The 26,432-nt window shown below is 40.2% G+C and overlaps 1 protein-coding gene and 1 long non-coding RNA gene across 2 annotated transcripts in view; one reads left to right on the top strand and one right to left on the bottom strand.

Annotated features, from left to right (window-relative positions):
- Positions 1 to 26,432, top strand: part of Ptn (pleiotrophin) — a 90,219-nt gene that overhangs the window by 11,203 nt on the left and 52,584 nt on the right. The window lies entirely within an intron of this gene.
- LOC116098731 overlaps positions 2,332 to 26,432 on the bottom strand; it is a 54,780-nt gene continuing 30,679 nt past the window's right edge. The window contains exon 3 of the long non-coding RNA XR_004121928.1: positions 2,332 to 2,459. This is a non-coding gene — a long non-coding RNA (uncharacterized LOC116098731). The remainder of the gene's footprint in view (positions 2,460 to 26,432) is intronic.

Raw genomic sequence — 26,432 nt, 5'->3', positions numbered from 1 at the left:
CCTGATCTTGAAATATATCCCACCACACAGCATCTAATATAATAATTTCCTCTTGGAGGTTTCTATATGAAGCAGCTTCAACCATTAGATCATCTTGGATACTGGGTATTTGTATTTACTGAGCATGAGTCACACAGCTGTGTATTTTAAAGCTACATTTCCTTATGTCCTCCATGTGATTAGCAACGTGTATGGACTACTCTTAGTATATCGCTGCCTGAACTAGACACTCAGTCCAGGCTTGTTATGGAAAGTTATACAGTTAACCTTTTTTTGTAGCTTCAGTCTCTCCCATTCACTCACCTCTAGGTCTCTATCCATCCTAACAAGTTAAACTATTCACTGGATGCTGAAGCTGAATACCATGACGAGCATACTCCTTTTCTTTGGTGTCTACAGTTGTTCTTTCCTGGTTTATCCTTTGCGCTTGAAGGACTGTTCTAGGATTTATGCCATACTCACTCAGCAAAGCCTCCTGCTATTGAATAAAGACACATTTTGTATCTGGCCTTCACTCTGGCCATTGCCTCTCCTGCCTTCCTTGCTCTGCTTAGAGACGAGTGGTAGTAAGTAAACATGTAAGGTCTGCCAGTATCTTTGAGGCATCGCTCCTTAGCACTTTGTCCTTTACCACTAGATAGTTCTCATTCTTATTGCTTTCTACATTTATTTATTTATTTATTTATTTATTTATTTATTTATTGTGGAGCCCTGTTTAGCAACAGTGATAATATTTACTGAGTGCTTTCTCTATAATGGCTGGCACGTTATCATATCTTTGCATTAAGTTCTTGCTTAAATTCTTCCAATAACTCTGTAGGGTAAAGACCATTCCCTTCCAAATAAAGGAACTAAATCTCAGGTTGGTCATATCATAGAAGGTGATAGGATGTGAAACTGACATTGTAGTGTAAGTTCATCTAACACAAAGACTCTTAATAGCACAGTCTTCTACTTCCATCTCTCATTCAATGACAAATGTTTGAAGTATTTTGGTGCAACACTCCTTCCAGCATAGCCAGATCCAGTAGCACATTCTCGCATTGTTAATCTATTTCTAACTCATCGATAATTGCAGAATACAGTTCTGGGTAATGAATGTTGCTGTTAGCTGAGACACCACCCACCCAATTGCATGTTATCACATCCTGCTTCATTTCAAGTTGTTTTCACAAGCATCCATTTACCTGGCCTGGTGGTTTCAATATGATTGTGCTGAGCAGATGGCTCCTCTGGGACTGAAGGCAGAGCATGTCTAGGAGCTACTGTCTGATCTTCAGGCCTGCCATCACCTGACTCAATTGTTGCACTGCTGTATTCCAGTCCTGGGGGAGGCCACAATGCTGTGTTTGTTTGTGTATGAGAGTCCCTGGCTTTGATTAGCAGCAAGCTACAGTGCAGCTGAACATACAATAGGGACCAAAGGATGGGGACAAAAAAATCCTGCTACAGTTTCTCATTGGAAAGCATTCACTGTTGAGCTTGGACATCCAACAGTGGGGCACAGAGGAACAGAGGCTGGGAAAGGTTAGGTGATGAATTCTCCACGCCCTACAGCCTGTTCTGTGTAACAAGGTCACTCTGTTACAGGAAGCATTGAGCCTCTGCCCTTCATAATGTCTTTTATGGTTTGGCTTAGAGACTATTATTAATGAGCTTTGAAGAGGGGCAAAGCGTGGAGTGCTAGCAACTGTGAGGAAACCCCAGGATGACAGGAAAGAGGGTAAAGGCATTGAAAATGATATACCCGCCACAAAGGGCAGGTCCATGCAGTTAATGGCATCATTAGTCTGGCTGCATGGAAGAGCTGAAAATAGCTAGAGCCTTAGTTCAATCAATAGAACAAGGAAGTAGGAAATATTTGTAGGTTGAAATTTACTTTTTGACTGAAACATAATACATAAAAGTTTCACGCATACATGTATGTATGTATGTATGTAGTATGTGTGTATGTATATACATATATATATGTGTGTGTATATATATTGCTCTGTGTGATATTTTGGTGCATGGGTCCATTACATGATGTTGAAATCAGGTTAAACATACATAGCTTTTCAAATACCCTTTTTTTTAAATAGTGGAAACATTCAATATCCTTTATCCTCAAATTTTGAAATATATAGCATATTGTTGTACTAGATCCTCACACCATTAAGCAGAAGCACATCAGAATGGAAAGTAAGAATTTTTATTTCACATCATAGACAAAGTCAGTGGTTTCTAGTTCCAAATAACAATTGTATTTCCTCTCCTGCATGGAATTAAATCTTAAATCTACCAGAAGCACCTGTTTTTTTAGAAAGTATATAACAAAATATCGGCTTGAAGGGCAGAACTCTGGCGTTATTCTGAGACAGTAGATAGGGTTTTCAAAATACAGACTATTTGTCCAAGCTATTGTCTTTGTTACAGTAAGATCTCACCTGTTATTGTGGGCTTCAGATATCTAGTGATTCCTAAGAGAAAAAGAATATTTGTAGTCAGAAAATAAAATCAGATAGCCATTCAATTAAGGTTTTCAGAGGAGGAAAACCTACTTTCTCTGGGAGAAGGGAAAGCCATGACAGGATTAAGATTTAAAACAAAACCAGAGTTGGATTGCACAGAACAGAAAGGCAGTGGGAGAAGGTGAAAATAACACCAACTATTACGATTTGGATGTGAAATGTCCCCCACACTTGGTCCTAGCTCCTTATACTATTTTGTGGGATTGTAGAACCTTTGGGCTTAGGGCATCTCTGGAGGGCTTAGGGCATTAGAAGTGGACTTTTGGGAGTATAATCTTGTCCCACTTCTAGTCTAGCCCCGTCCTTCCTGATCTGGAGTGGAGTGGGCCTCAGACATATGGTCCTCCTGCCTTGAGCGGCATCGTACCTTCCCATTGTGGTAGGCTAAAACCTTGAGCCAAACCAAACACCCTCTTCTTCAAGTTGCTTCTGTCAGGTGTTTTATCACAGCAGCTAGGACAGTAACTAACAGACCAAAACAGCGAGGGGTGTGGGTGAGGAGGAACATGCCCGGTTTGAATAAGATAGCTAGGAATGGACATTAGAGTTGGGGAAAGTGTTGAAAGTAATAATAGTACAGCCTTTTAAGTGCAGCCTACGGTGCTCTGGTTGGCTAGTAAGGGATCACTGAATAGCCTTTAAAAGGGAGAAGAAACTTGGTAAAGTATTGTATAGGAAAGATTACTCCTGAAGAAGTTACAGCCGAGGTAGAGAAGGCAAGTTGGGTTATGAAGAGGAATGTTTTTAAGGACCACCCTCCCTCCAAATCCTTGATCTTTGCAAGTTTAGAAATATTATTTACACTTCAATCATTTGTCTAATTCCCATCTTTCCATGAAAACTGCCTTTATTGCCCTGGTGAAAAGAATTATTCCCTATTTTGTTCTAAACCTTTGTTTTTATGTTGTCTATTGAGCATGTGTATATATGTATATATATGCTCATGCATGTGTGTGTGTGTGAGAGAGAGAGAGAGAGAAAGAGAGAGAGAGAGAGAGAGAGAGAGGGAGAGACCAGGTTCTATGTTTAGTTAGTATTAGGAATATTGAAATAAATATGTTTATGCACAGTCCCCAGATTATACAATCTAGTCACAGAGTAGCAGGTTGGAATATCAATAGCTTAATCAGTGCTGTGGTCTAGATATGCACATTGAAAGTATATTGGAAAAATAAATAAATCAGCAACATAGATCAAAGGCGGTTTCCAGAAGAGAGAGTCTTGATTTGTGATTGAAGAATATTGAGAGGGAGCATATTTAAGGTAGAAGTGATAGTGTGAATGCTTAATTCATTCTTGTCTGGAAATAATTACATTAATCGATCCTCCCTACTTAGCTTGTCTTTTAAGGTTAATGTCTTTCATGATCAAAATTGGATGAATAAGTAAATGGATAATGGAATGAATTTCCAAGGCTTGGGTGTAAGTGGGGAGTTAGGAAGGATCCTTTCACCAGACACTATAAAACCAAAGGAAAAAATCTGGGAGGTAAGTACCCTGATGGAATATTAGTAAATTGAAGATGAGTCAAAGATGAGATGCTGAAATCAACCACTTGGGAATTCTAGTGCTGTCATTAGAAAGGGGGACCATGTAAGGAGAGTTTATTTGGAGAAGTCAGTGTTCCTGGTCTAAAGGAATTATGAAAGGCAGGAACTGAATGGGAGCTGGGCACCTGACTTCCCAGGTGTTTGTGAGTTTCACTGGCATCCTTGATGCCTGGGAATTATGGGAGGCACCTGCTTCAGACTTGTAATCTGTGATTGGTGGTAACCTGGCTGCCACCTAGACTCTAATTTCCCAGGGTCATAACTGCATCTTCTTCTGTAGGAGCTTTTAAAACAGTCCATCTGAAATGTGATAAGACCATACGAATGATTTTACTTTCTGGAAGATATGTTGGGTGATATTGCTCCTTCTGTAGGGGTTCCTGGGATCCATGGACTTTTAGGAAAACCCTAAGGTCAGGTCTAGGTATTTTAAATAAATATGGAATCTCCCAGAAGAGGACAGTTGACAAAGGAGTGTCAACTATCATCTCAGAGTCCACACTTGCTATGCTTACTGAGTCATTCAGAGAGATGCCCATCATCCCTGATGTTGCTCATTTTTCTGTATCAGAGGAATGAATGTTCTTCTGCTGGTCATGTCGAGAGTCATTACTCCCACTATAGTGGGAGAGATAGATTCACTTGTGAAATTCAGCCCTGGAATGGTGGCTACAGACTACAGAGCTCAGTACACACTGGCTACAATCATCACAATAGACACAGTTTACGGCTATAGTCAAAGACTGAAGCAGCCCGAATGCTGTTGGCCGAAGGGCTCCTGTCCTGGGACAATCTCCAAGAACACAGTTGGAGTTTTGTGGTAGACTTTTGCCCTTCCATGTGCCCTGCAGGGAGTCTAAGATGTTCACTTCCTTTCCCCTACTTTCTTCATCCCATTCCAGCTTCTTCCCTCTCAGTGAGAACAGGAAGATGGGGACACAGATCAATTTTATTTTTTCTTCCTTAAAATTTATTTGTCCAGCTTGGTTAAATGGAAAGAAAGCCCAGGAAGTAAAAACTGTCTGGGTTCCAAACCTCAATTTAATCATGATTCAGAAGGGGCAGGAGGTGTCCTGGGGAACCAGACTAGAAAAGGCATTTTTAAAAAGAAAGCCACTTACTTGGATTCTGTTATATTTAGTGTAATTGCAGATGAAAGCCTTTAGTCCACAATTTCTGGTCCAGGGGGGGTCAAATAATAGATTTCATTGAAGGTTTGTCTCCTTGGTTCCTTTGAATAAGGCAGCTTCTGGCTGTGTAGGGTGAGGCCCCAGTAGTGACCCACTTGATATGTTACAAAGAATCTTACATTTTGTTTAGATTTTTCTATAACAATATTCATAACTAATAATAGTACACCATGTTTCTATTGGAAACATTGTTTTCCTCCATCTTATCTCATTATCAGCATTAAAAGATTCTATAAAATCATTTGGATTATGATCATCTTCTCTACACATTAGAATAGTGAGGTTCTGCTAGTGGAAGAAGACTAGAAGAGTTCCTACAAAAAGGGAGAGTGGAAGTTACCTCACTTGCCTTATAGGCTCTTCCAGAGACATTGTTTATGGTCCATAGAGAGAATGCAGCTTAAAACAGATTATCTGGCTGACACAATTCATTAGTAGTGTCTTTATTTTATTTTTAAAGTTATTATTTGTTTGTATGCATGTGCATGTGTAGGTTGGAAGACAACTTTGATGAGTTACTTTTCTCTGTCTGCCTTTACTTGGGTTCCAGGAACTGACCTTGGTCAGGTTTGCATTACCTTATAGTAAGCACCTTTACCCACAGAGCCATCTTCTGGCCCCAAAGCACTGCTTTTATAAGAGCAGTTTAGCTGGAAAGGGTGGTGCACACCTTTGATCCCAGTACTCATGAGACAGAGGCAAAGGCAGGCAGATTTCTGTGAGCTGTAGGCCAGTTTGGACTACATAGTAAGTCCCAGAACAGCCAGAGCTATGTAGAGAGACCTTGTATCAAAGTCACAAACAAAGAAAAACAATAAGAACAAAGCAAGCAAGCAAACAGCACAAAACCCCAGATAGATAGATAGATAGATAGATAGATAGATATAGATATAGATAAATAGCAGTTTACCTACATTAAAATTTCCTGGGGTGTATTATTATGAAATCAAATTTTCTAAAGATGAGGGCTTAAGAATATTCAATTAAAATCATTTATCTTACTTTTGAGATTACAATATAATTTTAAAAAAGATTTATTTATTTATTTTATGTGTATGAGTACACTGTAGCTGTACAGATGGCCATGAGCCATCATGTGGCTGCTGGGAATTGAACTCAGGATGGCCCCGCTCGCTCAGACCCTGCTTACTCTGGCCCCGATCGCTCCCGTGAAATACACTGTAGCTGTCTTCAGACGCACCAGAAGAGGATGTCAGATCTCATTACGGGTGGTTGTAAGCCTCCATGTGGTTGCTGGGATTTGAACTCAGGACCTTCGGAAGAGCAGTCAGTGCTCTTACCTACTGAGCCATCTCGCCAGCCCTACAATGTAATTTTATCATTTTTCTCTTCTGTTTCCTCCCTCCAAGCCTCCTATACCCCTCTCTGCCCTCTTTCAAATGCATGGCTTCTTTTTTCATCAATTATTGCTACATTAAAACACTTCCTTCTAATGCTAAAAGATGATCCATCAACAGTAAGGTATGAAAGCCTCATCTATCTATCTATCTATCTATCTATCTATCTATCTATCTATCTATCTATCTATGTTATATATTCTACATATCTTAAAAATAGGGCTTCTGACAATATGAATATTGTTCCAGAATAACTTGAAATTGGTCTTCAGGTCTAGGTTAGACTTTAGCAGGTACTAACTTTGTCTTTGAATTAAACTGCTTGACATTTTCAAAACTCTCTCTATCTTCTTTCATGAGATTCTGGGCCCAGGTGAAAAACTACTGAGGTACCTTGGAGCTTTGATTCCTGGCTTGCTTTAGGCAGGCCCTCAGATTCTTTCTTCTTTCCCTTGGAATTGCTTTCTGCCTGGGTCTAAAACAGAGGGTCTTACATATGATCTCTGGTATGATGTTACGTCACCTAGGAACTCATTAGAAAGTCACACTCTCAGATAACACCCCAATCTCTGAAGATGGGGTCAGGAAACTATGCTTTGGTAGTTCTGGTGGCTTTAATTTGTCAGAAAGTTAGAGAACCAATGACTTGCACACTCGATCCTGTCTAGCCAATGTCAGGATACTATCCATAACTGCCCCGTTTGTCTTCCTAAATCTGTGAGTGAGGGTCTACTGCTGTGTATCTTCCAGAAGGGCACTAAGAAAGTTTATCTTAGACTTTCAAGTCTAAGAACTGAGTTTCCTTGTTTCAAAAATAGCTTGTTCCACATATACAAAGCACAAAGGTCACTTGGAAATTTTGACAGAGAAGTGAAATTTTTAGGTACTGGTAATCTTCCTTTTGCTCGGATCCACTTCACAGCTGAATTAATTGACACGAGGTGTCCAACAACATAGACCATACTTTAGTGTATGAACCATGAGTAGCATGTACAGTTTCCTAAGACAAATATGCTTTACAGTCACTGGCCAGTCACATTCTTTCATTATCCATTTATAGCCATTTATATCACTGCAGATCTGTTATTCACAATAGGCACAGAACATGAAGGATGTGGTATGCTTGTCACCTTATCTCCCAGGAGTAAACTCATAGTCCTATGAGTTTTCAGAAATGGGTAATCCAAAGAAATTGGATAACAGAAATAGAAGTGCAGACAAGAAAGAAGAAATTTAATGGGAGGTGAAACTCCAATGTAAATGGCGTGAGACAAGTGTGAGAAACACAGACACTGTGTCTGTTTGAGCGATCCTCTGTGTGCAGCAAACACACTTCATCAACACAGAAGGCAAACTAATCCATGCCAGTGGGAACACAGGCCTGACAAAAGACAAGAGTCTGTCCCCAGTGGAATTGAAGCTAGCCACAAAATCACTTTAATAGGATTTTAGGTTCTATTTTGCAACACTGAGAGAGTGAAGAGTGGAACATTGGAAGCTAATCCAAACCTAGAAAAGTGTCTGGCGTTTTCCAAGGAGGGAAAGGGCAGCTGTTACATGCTATAATTTTCTACAACAAGAGAGAGTTAGCTGTTCCGGTCAATCCTGTTAAGTTTCCCCAAAAGCTCCAAATCTCATTGTCTTTGTTTTATGGCAGCATAATAAATGCATATATATATATATATATATATGCAGCATAGTAAATGCATATATATTATAATATATATTATATATATCATATATATAATATATATATAAATATATAAAAATATATAAATATATTATAAATGCATATATATATACATATATATATATATATATATATATATCCCTTTACAAACAGTAGTAAGAGGGCCTTAGTGATGGGCACAATTATTTTTAATGGGTCCCAGATCAGTTGTAATTTCCACAGTTCATTATTGGAGTTGATTTCTATGGTGTTTGGCTGAATGATCATTTCTGCTTTCCCATAGATCCATGCAAATTAACAGCTTCCTATAGTGGACCTGTCCACATGTCACTCCTGAAAAATAATGAATTGAGTTGGGTTTTTATAGATTTAAAGTAGAGTTCCGAGGCCAAAGCAGAACATGTCCATTCATAAACTATTTATGGGATGCTCTTCCATGCTTCAAGGACACACCAGTAGAGAAACGGAAGGTACCTGCTTTTATTCTTTGTAGAATAAAGGCAAGCCACAGAACTAGTCAGTAGGAAGGGCTGTGGAGAGAATAAAAGAGAGCAAAGAGACAGAGGACCGGTGAGGGAAGGAGGGGGTGAGGAGAGAGTGTGGAGAGGGTTCTGAGGCCCAGTCCAGTCTGTTTCCTGGACTGAAGTAAAACAAAACAAACAAACCACAAATGCTAATCTCATATAATTTCAATGCTGAAGCCCAAACTTCTTATTTTGAATTTTTATTAATATATCTTTATAACAAACAAACATCTGTTGTTATTCAACATATCATTGGACTTTTCCTACTCACCTATGGCATATTTTGAGTAAATCTTCAAGAAAAGAATTAATTTATAGATGGAACCTTAAGATTATGATGTCTTTTTCATAATTTAAGCTGTTTTATTTTGCTGTTTTCATATATTTAAATCTGGATCCCTGTGTTCTTTAACCGATGCCATGTTTGTAGTTCCACTAAGATGTGAATATTAAATACAGCTGGGAAGAGAAGAGAACTACGCTTTGATGTTGATAAAGTAGACAAAAGTCAAATGGACAAAGGTCAAGTAGAACAAAGGTCACTTGTCCAATAGCCAATGTGCAAGAAAACAGCATTGGTACAGATAAATTATGACTTTGTATAGTGCAGACTATCTTCTAGCTCCAGCCATCTGAGAAGTTGGCATCCATACCCGAACACTAGCAATGTCAGCAGAAACTTCAACACCACTAATTCATTTTATGGTTAGCAGCTGGATGTCAGGGAAGACAGTGATGCTAACATTTTGGACAATCAGATATGGAATAGGACCTCCAAGAAAATAAACCTACACATTTTTCAGAGAAAGGAAAACAATAACAATAACAATTTCAAAGCCACAGAGGAATCCAATCTGTCTTTGATCACAAAGATTTTATTCTAATAAAGCAAACATCTCTCTGACTCCTTAGCCCAAGCTGTGAGCAGGTCAAAAGGCTGGCCTTAAGAGACCTTGATAAATGGTATTAACCTCCAAGTTTGGAGCTGACAGCAGGAGGTGACCTCGAAGCGTCTTTGCTTGTTTAGCTGTGCTTAGCTGTGCATGGGTTATGTAATTCACTACCACCAAGAGCAGGAGAGCACAGCTGACAACAAAGCAAGTGAGTCCTACCAGCTGTCGAGTCGAGGCCTTAACTGTCCATTAGCCTGGGTGCTCTGAATGGGACACCTGTGGGCACAGAATGTATTGTGGGAAACTCATTAGAGCTTGAGCACATGCAGTCCATCTCAAAGCGCATTTTGAGCCTGCGAAAAACAGAGGGGGCAGAGCTCATAACATACAGTGTTTCCCCAGGCCAGCTTGCTCTGTAAGGAGAATGACTATATCAGGGTGTGTGGGAAGGATAACAAGGAACCCTGTGGGTCAGCGCCACAGTGAGCTGCATGACCTTAGAAAGCAGAGTGCTTGTTTGTGAATGGCAAGTGCTGTTAGGATTGCAATTCAACCGACACTCGAGTGTCAGAAAACCAACAGTAAGTTTATAATGCCAAGTTGAAAATGAAAGAAAGCCTACAGTTTATTTATCCCTCTGCATCCTCAGGAGTTTTATTTTTCAGTGTTAGTGCTCATCTCCTATCTAAACACCTTTGAAGATGCTGCCTACCTTTCAGAGCATCTCTTAGCAGCTGGTTAGCATTTGATTCTGACCACACATTCCTAATCTCTGTAATCTAGCATGCACTATGTATCAGCTGTAAAAGGGCAGATATGAATCTGCAGGAGAAACCAGCAGTGCTCAGTTTCCTAGAGGTGGGAAAGGGTACAGTTGCAGCTGTAATATGGCAGATTGGGCAGTGAGAGCACATACTGCTCGTTCAGGACGTGACACTGACATGTGCCGTTTCATTTTACAATGTAGCCAGGCTCTTTCTCCCTGTGCGGTTTACTGTTTCTAAATGAAATGTGAGAAGCATGTTTTTTAGGGGAAGGAGTTCATGGGAGTGGCTGGGCGGATTTCAGTAAAAGATGAGGAGAAAAAGAAAAAGGTAAGAATGTTTTATGCCCTTATGGTATAAATCCTAGTAATAAAATTGAAGCTACATTCATATTTAAATATGAATATATTACGTTATGTTTTCCAAAGTAGCAGGAGCATCACAAGCACGGGAAGACTGTGGAAAGGGATCGTATAGCTAATAAAATAGAGGGCATTGTTTTGTTTTGTTTTGTTTTAAAGTCATGGGACACAGACATGAGGTCTCTTAGGTAATGAGATGTATTTAGATTAGGTAGACCAGTCCCTGGTCTACCTATTCTGAAGGTGGACCGAACAGTGCTTAAACCACTTTGTGCCCCTTTGATGTCACAGGACCAACTATTTAAATGCTGCTGTGAATGTTGGCAGAGCAGGTGCTTGCACAGCTGGAGAGCTGGCCACACACCTGGCTTATTTCAGCAGCTGGGCTCAGGTCTTCTCTGCAGATTTCCCCTCCCCTTATACCGGATCATCAGCTCTTGGGAACATATTCTTATTCTTGTCTGTACAGGTTTCAAAGCTCTTTGTAGATACCAAGAGAGAGTCTGAAAATCAGTCAGATTCTGATAAAATGAAAAAAAGTCAAGACCCTACAAGGGAGAAATCCTAGATTTTTTAAAAAAATTCATTTGTTACATTCAGAGGGTAAAAGACTACACACACACACACACACACACACACACACACACACACACAGTCTGAGCTGAACAGGGAGAGGAGAGCGCAAAGGCTTTGGGAAAATGACAGAATTTTTTGCTTCTAGCTCTTCAAAACGCCTTGACTTAGTGTCAAATTTTAAGTGCTGCCCCCACAGATCTAAGTAATGCTGTCTTTGGAGTCTTAAGATTCTTCGCAACCAATGGAAGGGAGTCAAGGCCAACTTTTTGTAACATTGAACATGTAGGGACAGAAACTGGTAAATGTTTCATGTATATTGTGAGCATACATTCACATATTAACTGATTCAGTTAATCCTTACAGGGACTAAGAAAGGCATGGAGATTACTGGACAGCATGTCAGAGATGAGGGCATTAACACGTAAGGGTATGAAGGAAACTGTAAGTCTTAAAAATACATAACCTACACTCAGAGAAGAAATATTTATGCTGCTCTAGAACTCAAGTAGTTGCCTGTGATGTCAAGTCAGAAGAAAAAGAGAGCTTAGCTATTATTGGGATTAAACTGGTGAGTGAAAAAAAAAGTGGTTAGGGCTGAAAGCCTAAGTCCATAGGAAATCAAAATGATATCGAGGCATCAAAAGCAAGAGAGCAGACTGGGAAATGTGGGTGCTCCTGGGAGAGGGCTTAACTCTCTTGGTTATTATAGTGACTGCTCTTGTGTACTTTATCTTATTTGAAACATACCTGTTCCATTTTACCAGGAATTCAAGAGTTTGGTTGTCATTGTTGTCGTTTGCTTCTGAAAAATCTTCAACCAGTAGTTAGCAAAGACTAGAGTCTAATTCAAGTTGTCTGTCTCTAAAATCCATGCTACTAATGACTTTATAACTAATGAAAGTCAACGGCTCTGGGGAGGGGTAAGTTCCCACCACCCAGAAAGGCCTGTGACCATTTGTCCTTGCTAACTCACTGCATGTGATTTACATTTCTGAAAGGCCTAAGGATTCAGAGTTAAAAAAAGAGATCTTAAGCTCACCATTTGTTGCCTTAAAATTATATAAGATGAGCTCAACGTATTTACAAATGCCAACATCTATTTTACGTGACTTTCCTCTTTTTGGAACTTTCTACAATTGCTGCCTTACCATGGGGAGTAAAGGAAAGGTATGTTGCTTAACCACACCGCTATTTTCTTACTTCGCAGCTACGTGCTTCCTGCCACTCCAGGCTTTCTGTGCATCTCCTCAGGAACATATTTACATGCTCCTTCCCCAGAAACAATTTGAGATCCCAGGACACTGACTGATTCTTATCAACCTTTGTGCACATATCCTGTGGTAACCAGGGTCTTACTTCATTCATTTTCCTCCTTCAAAGGTTGTAATTTATTTAATGCAAAGATTTCATTTCTTCAAAATTATTTTGAAAACTTTACTTGAAAACCCTTGCAAATAAACACCACACACAAATTAATCAGATCCAAAGTCTACATACATCTCAGTGACCTTCTGTACAGGAAGGCTACCCATTCTGAGACTGTAGAGTTTCACAGTGGATTTTACTCTTTTAGAATGTTATTTACTTCACCCCATAGCACCCTTTGAGATTGCTTTGTTGACATATTGCATGCCCTACATGTAATTATCTTTACTTTATTTAATTAATATTTTGTTTCAAGAAGACTCCATGAAATCCACAAAGAGAAAAAAAAAGAAAGAAAGAGCTAGCTACCTGTTAATGCTTGTATTGATGTGGGACTGGAATATTTTGTGGTTTCTAAGATGAAAAGCAAGTGAGTTAAGTTTTCAGGTCTCCAGGATTTCCCCAGTAGGGGCTCTTAGGTATGTGGGCAGCTGATCTGAAGTCTGGGGATTACTGTACTACCCACATGCTCACGCCCACTGCCCAGCTAGGACACTTTAAAGAAGTTTGTATTTAAAAGTATCTGAATATTTAAGAATTCTTGTTGTTCAAATTTAAGTCAGAGAGAACACAGGGGAGAAAAAAAATTCAAAACTCCCAACAAATCCTATTTTGATTCCTTTATTGGGAAAAGTAAAAGACAAAGATAGAATGACAAATTGCTGGGGTCTAGAAGAGGAGGCAAGCAGAGCCAGAGCCTGCACACCTAGCTCCCACTCTCTCCTGTGGTCCCAGGTCTGTCTGTCCATCATGCCTTGCAGCCCTATCATATTCATCTACACCTTTAGATCAGCTACAGGTGACGAATGTGCTTCTGATTAAGATTGCTATGCATGTGTGGAAATGGGGGTAGAGGGAGAGAGAGAGAGAGAGAGAGAGAGAGAGAGAGAGAGAGAGAGAGAGAGAGAGAGAGAGAGAGAGAGAGAGAGAGACAGAGACAGAGAGACAGAGAGAGAGACACACAGAGAGAGAGACAGAGAGAGAGACAGAGAGAGAGAGACAGAGAGAGACAGAGAGAGACAGAGAGAGAGACAGAGAGAGAGACAGAGAGAGAGAGAGACAGAGAGACCATCAACCTGAGAGCAGCCCCACATCCAGCAGAGAGGCTTGGCTTGGGGACAGACAAAGCAGCTAATTGTGAGCAGTTCCACTAAGGGGCCTGGGAAACTCAAGCACAGAGGGGTGGCTGTGACCCATTTGGCACTAGCAGCAGGACTGGCCTTGCATATTTCAGCACCCTAGATGCTCAAACACCTGGAGTTTCTCATGAGTGCAGCCCTGTTCTTGGAGATTTATGACATTTAGCAGATCTGGCAGCTGGCTAATCTGCAGGAAAGGTAATTCTTTAAGGGGCCTAGTCTATAAGTCAGGGCTCCCCAGGAGGGCTCTGGTTCCCTTCTTAGCTCCATTCAAAGCTTGGACAGTTTGGCTGCAGTGAAAATGCTGTCTGAAGCTGGGGGGTTGGCTGTGTGGGTTGAGTGTTGGCTCTACAAGCATGGGGGCCTGAGTTGGAAATACCAGCTCCTAAGTATGAAAGCCATTGCTGTCATCCCAGTGGTACAATGTGGAGACAGGAGGATCCCTGGAACTTGCTGCCCTGCCGTGGCAGTCCAGCTGAAATGACAAAGCTCCAGACCTAATGACAGTGTCTCAAAAATGATTAGGTGGAAGAAGACACCTGGCATCTACCTCTGGCCTTTACCCGTATATTTATGGGCAAGTACGTCTGTACACACACAGGTATAACACACAGGCGCGCGCACACACACACACACACACACACCTAAACATTGCATTTGAGTTTCCACATTCTCATTCTGAAGTTACAAATGATGGAGAGTCCTCTATGACGACTTTTCTTCTGCAGCTTGAGAGGAACTTAGCTTGGGTTTGTTCCTCTCTCCTGTAAGGGCTCCATCCTTCTAATACCTAGCATTCCCCCATAATGAATGGCCAAGGTCAGCTGCCATCAAAATATGTCCTTCTTAGACTGGGAATCACAGTTACCCATCAGCTTGAATCTGTTTGACAGTGATGTCATTTCCTTGCATAATTGTCTGCATCCTCTTTTCCACTGGCAAATGGTCGATTTCCAAGTCAAAAGAACAGCAGAACCTTTCACTAACTCCCCTCTCTGGGGGTCTAATTCCTTATCCATACTACCAACTTTTCTATTACTACCAGCCAAGAAATAAACCTTATCATTCTAGCAGAGGATGAGCATACATTATAAATAGCGATGTACAAAGTTTTCAGTAGTATACACAATAAACACCACTGCCACCACCATAGAAAAATTGCAAAGCAGCATAATATATAGGATGGGTTTGGACTCGGAGATAATAACTTTAAAATAGGAAATAAATACCCTATATCCTACAGGTATTTGGCTTTGGTTTTTAAGCCTGTTCAGTATGCCAAGACAGAGGGAATTTTTACAGTTCTTTTTACTTCACTATATATATCTTGAATTGTGCTATAAGTATTTTATACATGTATACATTCTTTTGAACGTAGATCTGGCACTGGAGATTCTTGTTCACCTCTGCCTGGTACCCCAGGGCCTATGAAACAGTACCATAATACACACAGAAATCAGTAATGAGCCATGATGTTGGTGATTCTGCCTTAGTTAGCAGAATACTTAATGCACAGTCTGCTGCAGGAAAGTTGGTCCTGGGCTTGTGTCATTTAGGGTTTTATGTGGCCTCCTAAACATTTTGGTTATGATTCATGGCTTAAAGCTGAGCTTCACAGATATTTTCTTTCTTCTTTTCTAATGAGATTCCTCCATCTTGTTCATCACTCAGCAGCTCAGCAATAGACTGTGGAATAACACGACACCAGATAAAAATAAAGTAACAGCTAAAATAAGCGATAATTTCCCTCCTGCTACCCAAATGTGATTCCTCCGCTTCTGCTCACAATCCAGCAGCCAACTGAAAGAGGCTGAGTAACAAGGGGTAGCTCAGGCGCAGTCCAAGGTGACCACACTGAGGAAAGATTACATCTCAGGAGGGTATATGTTCCTCCTGGGTCCCAGGGAGGCTAAAGGAAGCTTTCCCCACAACAAACATGCCATCTGCAGCAATCAGATCTTACAACTTTGTTGGAGATGGAGAAAACCTTGTCTCAGCAATGATCAACACTTTTAATGTGGATAAGACCTGTAATGGATTTCACCCTTTGACAATTATGAAAAATTTGGCTGAGAACTGAGTTTTATAAGAGAAAGAGTGAGTATAGAAAAGTGGCATACAGAAAAGTCCCCTAGAGATAGTCCCATCTTTGAGTGATTGAGTAGGAAGATGGAATAGTTCCTAGAATTATTGGCAGAGCTGAAGAAATGTGTTCTAGTCTGTAGAACTCAATGAAAAGCTGGGTCCTACAGGACCTATGGCTATGTGTACCACAGTCAGAAAGCCTCCCTTCTGGAAGATGTACACGAAGCTGCTGGTTTCAGTAGGTTGGCTTTTGTCAGGCACAGGAAAGAAGTCATCTCAGAGTGAATTACAAGGCCATGGATGGAACTGCTATCTACAGACCATTAGGCCCTGTCTTAGCTACAATACCTAAGGGACTGTGTTCCCACAGAGCCTGGCAATGGCAATTCCAACTCTTCCAGACAGAAGCAAATGTGAAGAGCAGCAGGAAAAAAAAAACAAACAAAACCAAAAAGCAAAACCCAAACCAAAAGCAATAATAAATTGTAATGACTGTTTTTCCCAAACTATCTAGGAGGTGATCGTGGGGTCAAGCACCAGTCAGTTGTCCTCAAAACTTGGAGAACCCAGTACTGGGGGAACAGAATTCCTTACCAAAGGTATTGTAGCTCACAATTTCAGGGTACAGTCCACCATGATGGGGAAGTTAGTCATGCCTGCAGGAGCTTGAGGTGCCTGGTCACAGTCTATCAGCACTGTTCAGGAAGTAATGAATATTATTGCTTAGCTCACCTTTTTCTTTTTATGGAATTTTTTTGGCCACATTTATTCTGGGTCTTTACAGTTCAGTTAACTAGATAACTTATCAAAATTATGTCCAGAAACTTGATTTCTGGATGATTTTAGATCCCGACAAATTGGCAGTCAATAGTAACCGTCACACCAGGTTGGTTTAGGGAGGTGGCAGTCCGAGAATTTTCAGAAAAACGCCTGTTTTGGAGACATGTGGAGACTGCCAGCTTCCAAGATGGCTTGGTGTCTACAAGATGGATGAAGGATGAGGTAGTAGGAGTCAAATGGAGTTTTAAAAAAGGAAGTTTTTCAAGTACAGCAGTGAAGCATCTCAAAGTGTTCCTATGGTATACAGCATATTAAGTATCACTGAAATTATTTTCCACAGCGACCTCATGTAAGCAGTTAAAAAGTAATTCATTAGCTTTTGTGTTAATACCAATGAATTTTCTCTAACCAATTCATGTATTTGATACATTTGTCTTGTAGAAAGTTGTTGTAAACTAGAAAATAACTATTGCAAAATCAAGATTGATTGACTTTTTTATTATTAAATGAAATGGAAGTTTCTAGCCTTCTGCTTGAATTTTTGGTCTTCACTTAGACTGGATGTTAAAAATGCATTCGATGACTCATAGCTTCTATTTTTTATTAAATATGTGGGTGGGAGTGGTGGGAGAAATGATAAAAAATAAACAGTAACAAATTTTCCAAAGGTCGGTATTTAAACTGAATTTGAGATAAGGAAGCTTGGCTCAGCAACTTAACCACATCCCAGCATCAAGCAAAGCAGGCAGAGGAATGCATAAGCCACCCAGAAAAAAAAAAAAAAAAAAAAAAAAAAAAAAACCATCAGCACAGTCAAACTCCTGGGAGCATCTCCCCCTTTTCACGGTGGTAAGATTCCCATTTGCTTATCCTTATCTTTTAGCCTTGCTCTTTGTCCTAGGAAGAAAAACAAGCAAGGCACCTTCAGACAAAACTCTAAGCCACGTGTGCTACAGAGACTCCCAGAACACAGGGGCATGGAGTTAGTTGGCTACACACTGTAATTTACATATATTTTTGTTGGCGAATGATTCAAACTGTTGACCACCCAAGAGACAATATCTTAGTTTATAAAGTTAGTATTTCCTATATTTGATGTCTGGAAGGGTTTGTAGATCTCTTAGCCCTTTCTCCTACTACCTGTTTCTGTTGTGTGGTTGGGTGGTGGGGGATGGTTTTAAATGTAAATATTTAGGAGTCAGTTTGGCAGTATGGTTTAGTAAACAACCATAGCAGCTATCCCCTAGGGCCTGGGGTCTCTTCAGTCATGGGCTTTTGACCAGATTTACAGTGCCACATGTGAATCTTTTACATGGAGTAGGCCTCTTATCTAATCAGGAAACAGCTGTTTATCTGCATAACCACTGTACCGCTATTCCTCCAGTGGCCATATCTTGCCTGGCCTTGCTTGACAGGCCCATTCTGTAGCATGTAGGATCTTGTACTGGAAAAGACCATTGAAGTTTTTCTCCCTCGGTAGCAGTGCTCTTTTAAAACTAAACATCGTCCCCTTTCTGTAATAATGACATAAATCACTATCCCCAGGCATCCCATACCTCTAGGATGTGAGAAACTGTAGAGCATCTTCATTTTATTCTCTGCTCCTGGCTCCATTTCAGTGTCTATTTTTGACTCCATCCTCCTTTTTTCCTCTCTCAGTCAGATCCAGCTTCATGTAGCTTTTTAATGGTCATGGTAAGGAAGCTTCGCAGCCTAACAGTCTTAACACTTTCCTCGTTCGAGCCATGTCAAATATCCGTGTCAGGATGAGGAATTACATTTAGAGCCCTTCGAAGGATCAAGTCTTCTTGTGTTTTAAGTCCTTAGGGCATTGTTTATGTATCAGGACACTTACTGAGATTCATTGTGCTGCCTCTCACACATAAGAGATGAACCTGAGCCATCCTATGCTTCCTTATCAGGTACTTGCCACAGAAGGCCTCATATTTACCTTTCCTTAGTGTGGTAGATTCCAATTCTGACCAGGTCAACCCAATGTGGTACAAATCATGCTCTGTTTATAAATTCCTTTTCTTTTCCCTTTTTCTTTTTTCCTTTCTTTCTTTTTTTAAAAAGATTTATTTATTTATTATATATAAGTACACTGTAGCTGTCTTTAGACACTCCAGAAGAGGGTGTCAGATCTCGTTAAGGATGGTTGTGAGCCACCATGTGGTTGCTGGGAATTGAACTCATGACCTTTGGAAGAGCAGTTGGTGCTTTTAGCCACTGAACTCTCTCTCCAGCTCCCTTCTTTTCTCTCTTTCTTTCCTTTCTTTCCTTCCTTCCTTCCTTTCTTTCTTTTTTTCCTTTTTCTTTTCTTTTCATTTTCTTTTTTACCTTATTAATCTTCAAATCCCAGCTCCTGGAAACAACCTGGCAGAAGCCATCATGAAAAACAGATGAAGCAGATGATCAGTTCTTCATGAGGTTTAGGTGGGTCTAGGTCAGGCGATTTGAGAAAGTTACCACTACTGGTAGGATGGATGCATGGTGCATATGTGTTCTGGTGTACACATTCGGTGATTCTATGATACAGTAATGTGAAATAACAAGATCGGTCCTGTGCTGAGTTTTCCATTTGTCAGCAGTTTCTTTCACTTCTCTTGAGCAGCTAGGGGAAAAGATAATATAACCTTGAGAAGAAAGTGGTTATTGCCAAATGGGAATGAAATTCATGACTTTTAAATAGTAATACATTTTGGAGCTTCCAAGGCTATGAGGACCCGGAGCATTAAATTCATGACAATAAACAATGAATTGGCTCAGTGAGAGGTGGCTCTTCCTCCCAGTGGATGAAATAAAAATTTTTATAGGCTGTAAGAAAAGCAGGTCAGAGGGAGAAAAATTACAAAGGCATTGTTGGGTCCCAGAGTAAGAACCCTACATGTCCCTCCTTGGGATAACTGGGGAAAGACTGTATAAATCTAGGGACTTTATATTCAATAGTTAGGTGAAGCTGCTCCCCCCATCAAGCATACAGCAACAACCATCCATTCCAATCCATGGTAATCTGCAGGGAGCAGCCAGGTTAAAGGGAGTCATGCAGAGGATTGGGAAGAGATGTTCATGAATGTGTTCTGTCCCTGACTCTCCTGTTCATCAGTGGCTTTGGCCTCTTTTTATTGGGAAATGTTGCTGTGCATGGGGCATATATCTGTGTATACTATGAGGATTATCTGAAGAGTGACCAAGTTATGTTACACATAGAAAACACCAAACTGGGCCATCTACATTAAGTGTATTTAATATGAGTTCTAAATCAGGAAAGAATGAATTTTAATTTATTGCTTCTAGTCAGAAATGTGAGGGAAAGGAAAAACAACTTTTAATAAAAATATATTATCAGTATAATTAAGTCAACTTTCCATCCAGGCTTTCTTAGAAAGGTTTTCCCTGTTTATTTTTGTGATTTATGTGAACACGAAAGTGCTCAATGACCCAGGTACCGAGTTTGAAAATCCAGCTAATGATACATTTACTACATTATGAATAAAGGCCTTCCCATTCCCCCAAAGAAACTTTAATTTGAGGAATTAGATGGCTCAAAAGCTTTACCCCAAAGCATTCAGTATGAGGCATGCCAATGCAAGGACATAAGATAAGGAGTGAACTCTCGCGGGGACTGAGACTCCCCACAAGGAAGATATTGAAAACAGGAAACTTCATCAAAGTTCAACATTGAAGTCTGACATTCAAAATTGCTGGCTTACGTGCCATTGATTCTTAGACTGAATTTCAGGTTGTCAACTGCGGGCTGACTGCTCATGGCGTCTATGGAAAACTAGAATCAGTTATTGTGGGTTTTCATTACTAGTGTTTGTCAAACCTACGTTTTCATATGAGGAATTTAAGGCTCCAGGAAGCAAGATGCCCATCATGCTCATGACCGGCCAAACTGAGAAGTGCGAAGATGTGACTTTCCCATCATGTCCAGCCCTGGCTACCCAATAACTGCTCTTACTGTTAGGACATTCCGTTCACCAATACAGTTTCTGAAACCATAAGTCAGATTTCATTTTGAGGATGTATTAATACGTCTGGACAATCTAGGAGTCGTGGAGCAAGAAAAGCTTAAGCATACACCAAGGAAGAGGTAAATTAATTGCGCATGCATTTCCAAATCTTCTGAAAGATTAAAAAGTCAGCTACTTTTGTTATCCTTGGTCCAGATTTTCCTGCTTCTATTAAAAAAACACAAAAAGAGAAGTTAAGCTGTATTGGCTTTGGCATTGTTTTCAAAGGGGCCCTTTCATTTCCTAGAAGACCTCATTTATCCCTAGCTCTCCTGCTCCCAGAGGACTGGAAACTCAGCCAGGGCATCTGATTTATGTAATTACCCTTTCCTGAGTACGGATGGCCTCTAACTCCCACATGAAGTGAGGTGAATTTGAGGAAAAACACTCTGCCTTTATTTTGCATCCTACCCTCCCTCCCAACCCCAGCTCTCATTCCTAAGCAGACTTAACACGGGGAGTGATGATTCTGAAATCCAGAGCCATCTCACCCTGTCAGAGCTTTCAGGGAAGAAGATTTAGAGCCCATCAATTTCATAATAATGAACAGTGAGGGTGCCTCTGGTAGTGCTCTCACCCAAATCCCCATTTAAAGGCTGCAAGGGAAGGACAAAGCCTAGTGTTTCCGGAAGGGCAGATTCAGGCTAGATCAGCTATGGAAATCAGCACTGGCTCACACGTCCAGTACCTAATGAGAAGCTGGCGGAGGCCCAAAAGGAATTGAGTCTACTTGGCTGTGCATTTGAGTCCCCATTTTGATGTTTTTCATGGGAATCTGTAGAGCAGAAGGAAAGAGCAGAGGAAGCAGTGTAGGGAGTGGGTAATCACGAGTCTTGGCTATATGTTCATTTCAGTTTCCTGAGTGGAACACAATGGACAGAGCCTCTGATGGCTTCTTCTATCATGGATTCTCCTACACTCATGGCTCTGTCCCATTTTGTAATGTTTGCGGTATTCAATTTCCCTGCCCTTCACAGAGATAAGTATATGTGTACCCTGGAATTCAATGAGGTCTCTACTTGAGTCCAGCTTTTGTGAATTTGCAAAGTTGACTGTCAGCCTCTTTATATTTTTTTCCTTCCAACCATAATCCATCACCTCCTTCATGTATATTCTTATGCTTGGAATCTGACAGTTCTAGAAAATGTAGTCAGAAAGTGTCAAGAGAGATGAAGGGGGAAAAGGGAAGTGCAAACAGACATTTAGGACCACTGCCAAATTTCCTGTGAAATAATTTTAGAATCCTATTTGAATGTGACTGGAAGACGTCAGTGAGGAGGCAGGAGGACATGTCTTGTGCAAGCACAATCCCTCTCCACCCATCATGATGTAAGTGATGTCTTTTTGGTGTAAGAGAAATAGACTGAAAAGTGGTAAAAATACCTTCTTGCTGCAGCATATTTTATCCGTAGCCTGTGGTGGTTACACTGACTTCTATAGAAGAAAACTCCTTAAAGCTGGTGTTCATATGACAAACAAGACAAACAGACAAAGCCCAGGCTTTTAGATACATAATGAATACATTGGGGAATATTTATATCATGTGGAGGAAGAGGAACTATAGCTGTAACTGTACAATTATTGGACTTCCCCTAAATTTGAGTTTGAGCTGATTTCATGCTGGAGTCTTTACCCCATTACAGACACTCTTAAGCTGAAATGACATGCTTTGTGTGTTTGTGAGTTCCTGTGCTGTCAGCCAGTCATTTATCTGGACAGCCAGATTCAGGTGACTTTTGGCCTTTCATTGTTTGGTTCAAAGCATCCCGAATTGTTCATCTATGCTGGCTGCCAGTCAGACTGCCCCAGCTACTATTACTCACTTTTAGATATATAGAAGTCTAGTACTGGGCTTTCTCAGGTTCCTATCCTGACTCTGCTACTTCCACCAGTGTTTGCCAGTTCCCTGGCTTTGCCTTCAGAGTGTTCTCGAAATGTATTGCTTTTTCTTTCTTACTTGCATTTTATTTTGTTTATTTATTTTTTTTAAGCAAGGGTGCACCAAGTCACAAGCCTTCCTGGTTGAAACTGACTTCTCCTGATAGAGACATTGCTCGGGGAGATTTTGCGTTTGAGAATTTTCAACTTTCACTGCTCACTAACCTCCTTACTCCTCTGACTCTCTATTCCTTGCTGACTTCTCTTTTTGCCTACCCCGAGCTTGCTTTTCAGCCAATAGACCATTCTTCTTCATCTCCTGCTTATTGATGAATGAGATTCATTCATCTTTCTCTCTCTTTGGGGGGATGGGGTGAGGTGGTCTGTGAATAGCTATAGACTCTGTCTGCTCCCATTTTTCCACTTTGCTATTCACTTCCATGGAAACAGAACTGTGGGGTGGGAGGCACCAGGGTCAAAGGTCAAGAGTGATCACCTTTTGAATTCAAGCCTCTGATTTCCACTAGGGATAACATATTGTAACCCAAAGAAACTGGGCAAATACTTGTCCCTCCGAAGGCAAAACACAAAGGAAGGGAGGGGAAAAAGAGTAAAAGATCAGAGAAAAGGGGAGGAACGCAAACGCTGGGGTCAGGTCCCACTCTCCGGAGTGGTTTTCAAATGGTCTCTGGTGACTTTATATGGTAAGCATTGTGCTTGAAACACTATGGATCTTCTCAAGGGCTGGATTTGGCATATCTTGTGCATCCCATATACACAAGTAAAGCTTTCCCACCTTAGAGACAACTTTATTTGAGGCATTGCACAGGACAACTATTCTTCAGTATTAAAGCTGCCTGTGAGCTTATGCTGTGTGAGATTCTTCGTCACTTCTTAGTGATTTTGTAAGACTCGGTGGTGGCATGTATTTCCTGGGTGAAATATATTTGCATTTAAGCTTACTGGTTTTATGCCTCCTGGTTAAAATGCAAGAAATTCTATCAAAAACAACCAGAGAATGAAATACACTTGCTTTTGACTTGTGTGTGCTGTTTTAATATAATTTTGGCAAAGAATGAATTAGTATTAAGATCAAAATACAGTTTTTCTAAAGACTCTTTAAATGCCTTGACCTCCATCTCATTTCTCTTTCTATATTTAGCAAAATGGTCTGGATTGTAGAAATATTGTTGAATAATGAGCAGAATATATTTAAAACTTTTTGTCTAGGCATCTTGATACTTTCTCTTTTGTAGGGAATGATTTTATTCCTTACAAATAATCCCACTACAAATTGTTACCCAAATAACAGTTAAGGGTAACCCCAAGTAAATGCTTGAACAGCACAAAATGATGCTGCAAGACATTTTCATGGGACTTCTTATTTTGTTTGGAGAAAGATTTTCATATTAACAATAAAATAACAATCTAATTCCTTCCTGAAAATTCAAAGACCAACCTAAGTCTATGGTGAAATAGAAGGATGATACACCAATAGCTGTTTTAAAGTCAAGTAGCTCATTAGAATTACCCAGGAAGCAGTATTCCCCCTTTATGGACTCTACAATAGCTAACCAGAATGTGAGTTTTTGTTTTGTTTTGTTTTTTAAAAAAAACAACTGTAGTCACAGGACAGACAAATCAAAGAGGGAATAAATCTTGTAAATAAATTATCCAAGTCAAAAGCATTTAGGAGACTCATAGCCACAAACAACAAAATTCCACTGTTGCAGAACAATAACATACTGCTGGGGTGTCATGAAACAATAGTCATTTCCATGCCCCATGCAGCTGGCTCATAGAAACACTGCCTTATTGATATTATTACAATAAATACAATGCTCTGAATAGACTCCGACATCAAGCATTTTTTCACTGACGCCATACAAGCAATAGGTACTGTTTCACGAAGGATCTACGCTGATTAGTTTATTTGAAGAATAGGGAAAGCAGAGCAGAATGGTTACCCTTTTGAGCTATTCTGGGCTATTTCTAAAAAGTGTAGGCGACCATTAAACAACAACTTCAGCCAAACAATATAGTGAGATCATAGTAATGGGAGTCTCTTAGAATTATAAAGGCACCAGCTAGATTAAGTACAAATTGGAGAATGGTATTACATTCTACTTAATCAAGAGCCCTTAGAGTGGCAGTGACAACACTGTTGGACATTCCCTTTAAGAAGTGTTAACCCAGGCTGGGCAGGACGGTCCTGACAGTCCAGGCAGGCCTCAGCTGGTGCTCAGTGCAAGTTCAGTTCATCTGCCTCCACTTCAGATTGCCTTGCTTCTCTCCATCCGTTTCGTCTTTCTGTATTTTTCTCCCACTGAATTGCACCTGACTGTTAAACCTGTTCATTTTGACTTGAAAAGCAACAGATGTTTCCCTCTTTTTAGTTGTTAAATACCATGTTTCTACATAGATGACATTCAAGCGGTCTGATAACTAAGAATCAGAGGACATGGATTCTCATCTGTGTCTACTTCGTGATGGCGTTCAGGTTCTTCAAGGAGGATTAAAGTTTACCTCTCAAAAACAGGAATAAAAATCAGCCTGTTTGTGTCACAGGACAGATAGGGTCAAATATGAAAGTCTGTATAATTTATGGCTATCTATGTGAACCACAATGTATAATTTCTTATATAAAACTCTTTTGTCTCCATGACATTTTTATTTTACAAACAACATAGCTGGTTTTTAAGTTAGGTGTAGTGGTACATACATGTGATCCCAGCACAAAATTATCAATGGTTGTGGCCAGGCTCAGATATGTAGCAATGCAAGCAAGGCCATGTTGGTTTATATGAGACATTATCTCAAAAACCAAAACAGATGAAAATGATAGAATTCATTTCTTTCAATGAATGGTTTAAAGATTAATTAAAAATGCAAACAATGAACTACTAGAGCACACACACACACACACACACACACACACACACACACACACGGAGAGGCTTTCCAATTATTTTCCTGAATTCCCTCTAATTTGTGCATATGGGAGAAAAGAGGTTTGAGGTGATCTCTACATTGTTAGGTCTTAGTTCTCAGTTACCAACATGTATCTGTTCACGATGACATATGACATGAAGTTTAAAACAAAGCCAAGCAAAGCTTACCTCTGTTGAGTTTAAAGGACAAGAAATTTCTTAGCATCCTTCCTGTTTGTGTGAATTGAGCCTCTAGAGTCCAGCTCACTCTAAAGGACCTCACTGGTACTTTCTCGTAGACATCTAACATCAATGTTTTCATTACACGTGGTGCTTGGCATCACATAGGCAGTCTGTATATTATATTGTTTTTATACATACAATTCTTAGCCTGCCTTGACATCTTTGGGGGATATATGACCCTTTGATTGTTAATTCTTTATCTGAATTAGCAAATATGTACAACACTTATCTTCTTTTACATATCTGCTCCAGGCTTTACAAGTTGGTTCATTCTCTACAGTGTGAAAATGCTCACTACACTTGCCTGTGTACTTGTATGTTTGTGGTACTTACAGAAGGCCTTGGACTACTCTCTCATCGCTGCCACTTTGTGGGTTGGTGGGTGTAGGGGGGCTTCTCTGAGGAACTTAGATCTTCCCTTGAAGATATATCTAGTTTCCCCAAATTGTCCTTGTTTTTTCCTGTCTCTGATAAATACTACACGTCTTCAAGGTACTATTTGGAAGACTCTGGTGTTTG

Source organism: Mastomys coucha, unplaced genomic scaffold (genome assembly GCF_008632895.1).
Source record: "Mastomys coucha isolate ucsf_1 unplaced genomic scaffold, UCSF_Mcou_1 pScaffold20, whole genome shotgun sequence".
In the NCBI taxonomy this organism is placed as follows: domain Eukaryota; kingdom Metazoa; phylum Chordata; class Mammalia; order Rodentia; family Muridae; genus Mastomys; species Mastomys coucha.
The sequence above is the reverse complement of the archived record's forward strand: the minus strand, read 5'-3'. Positions and strand labels throughout refer to the sequence as shown.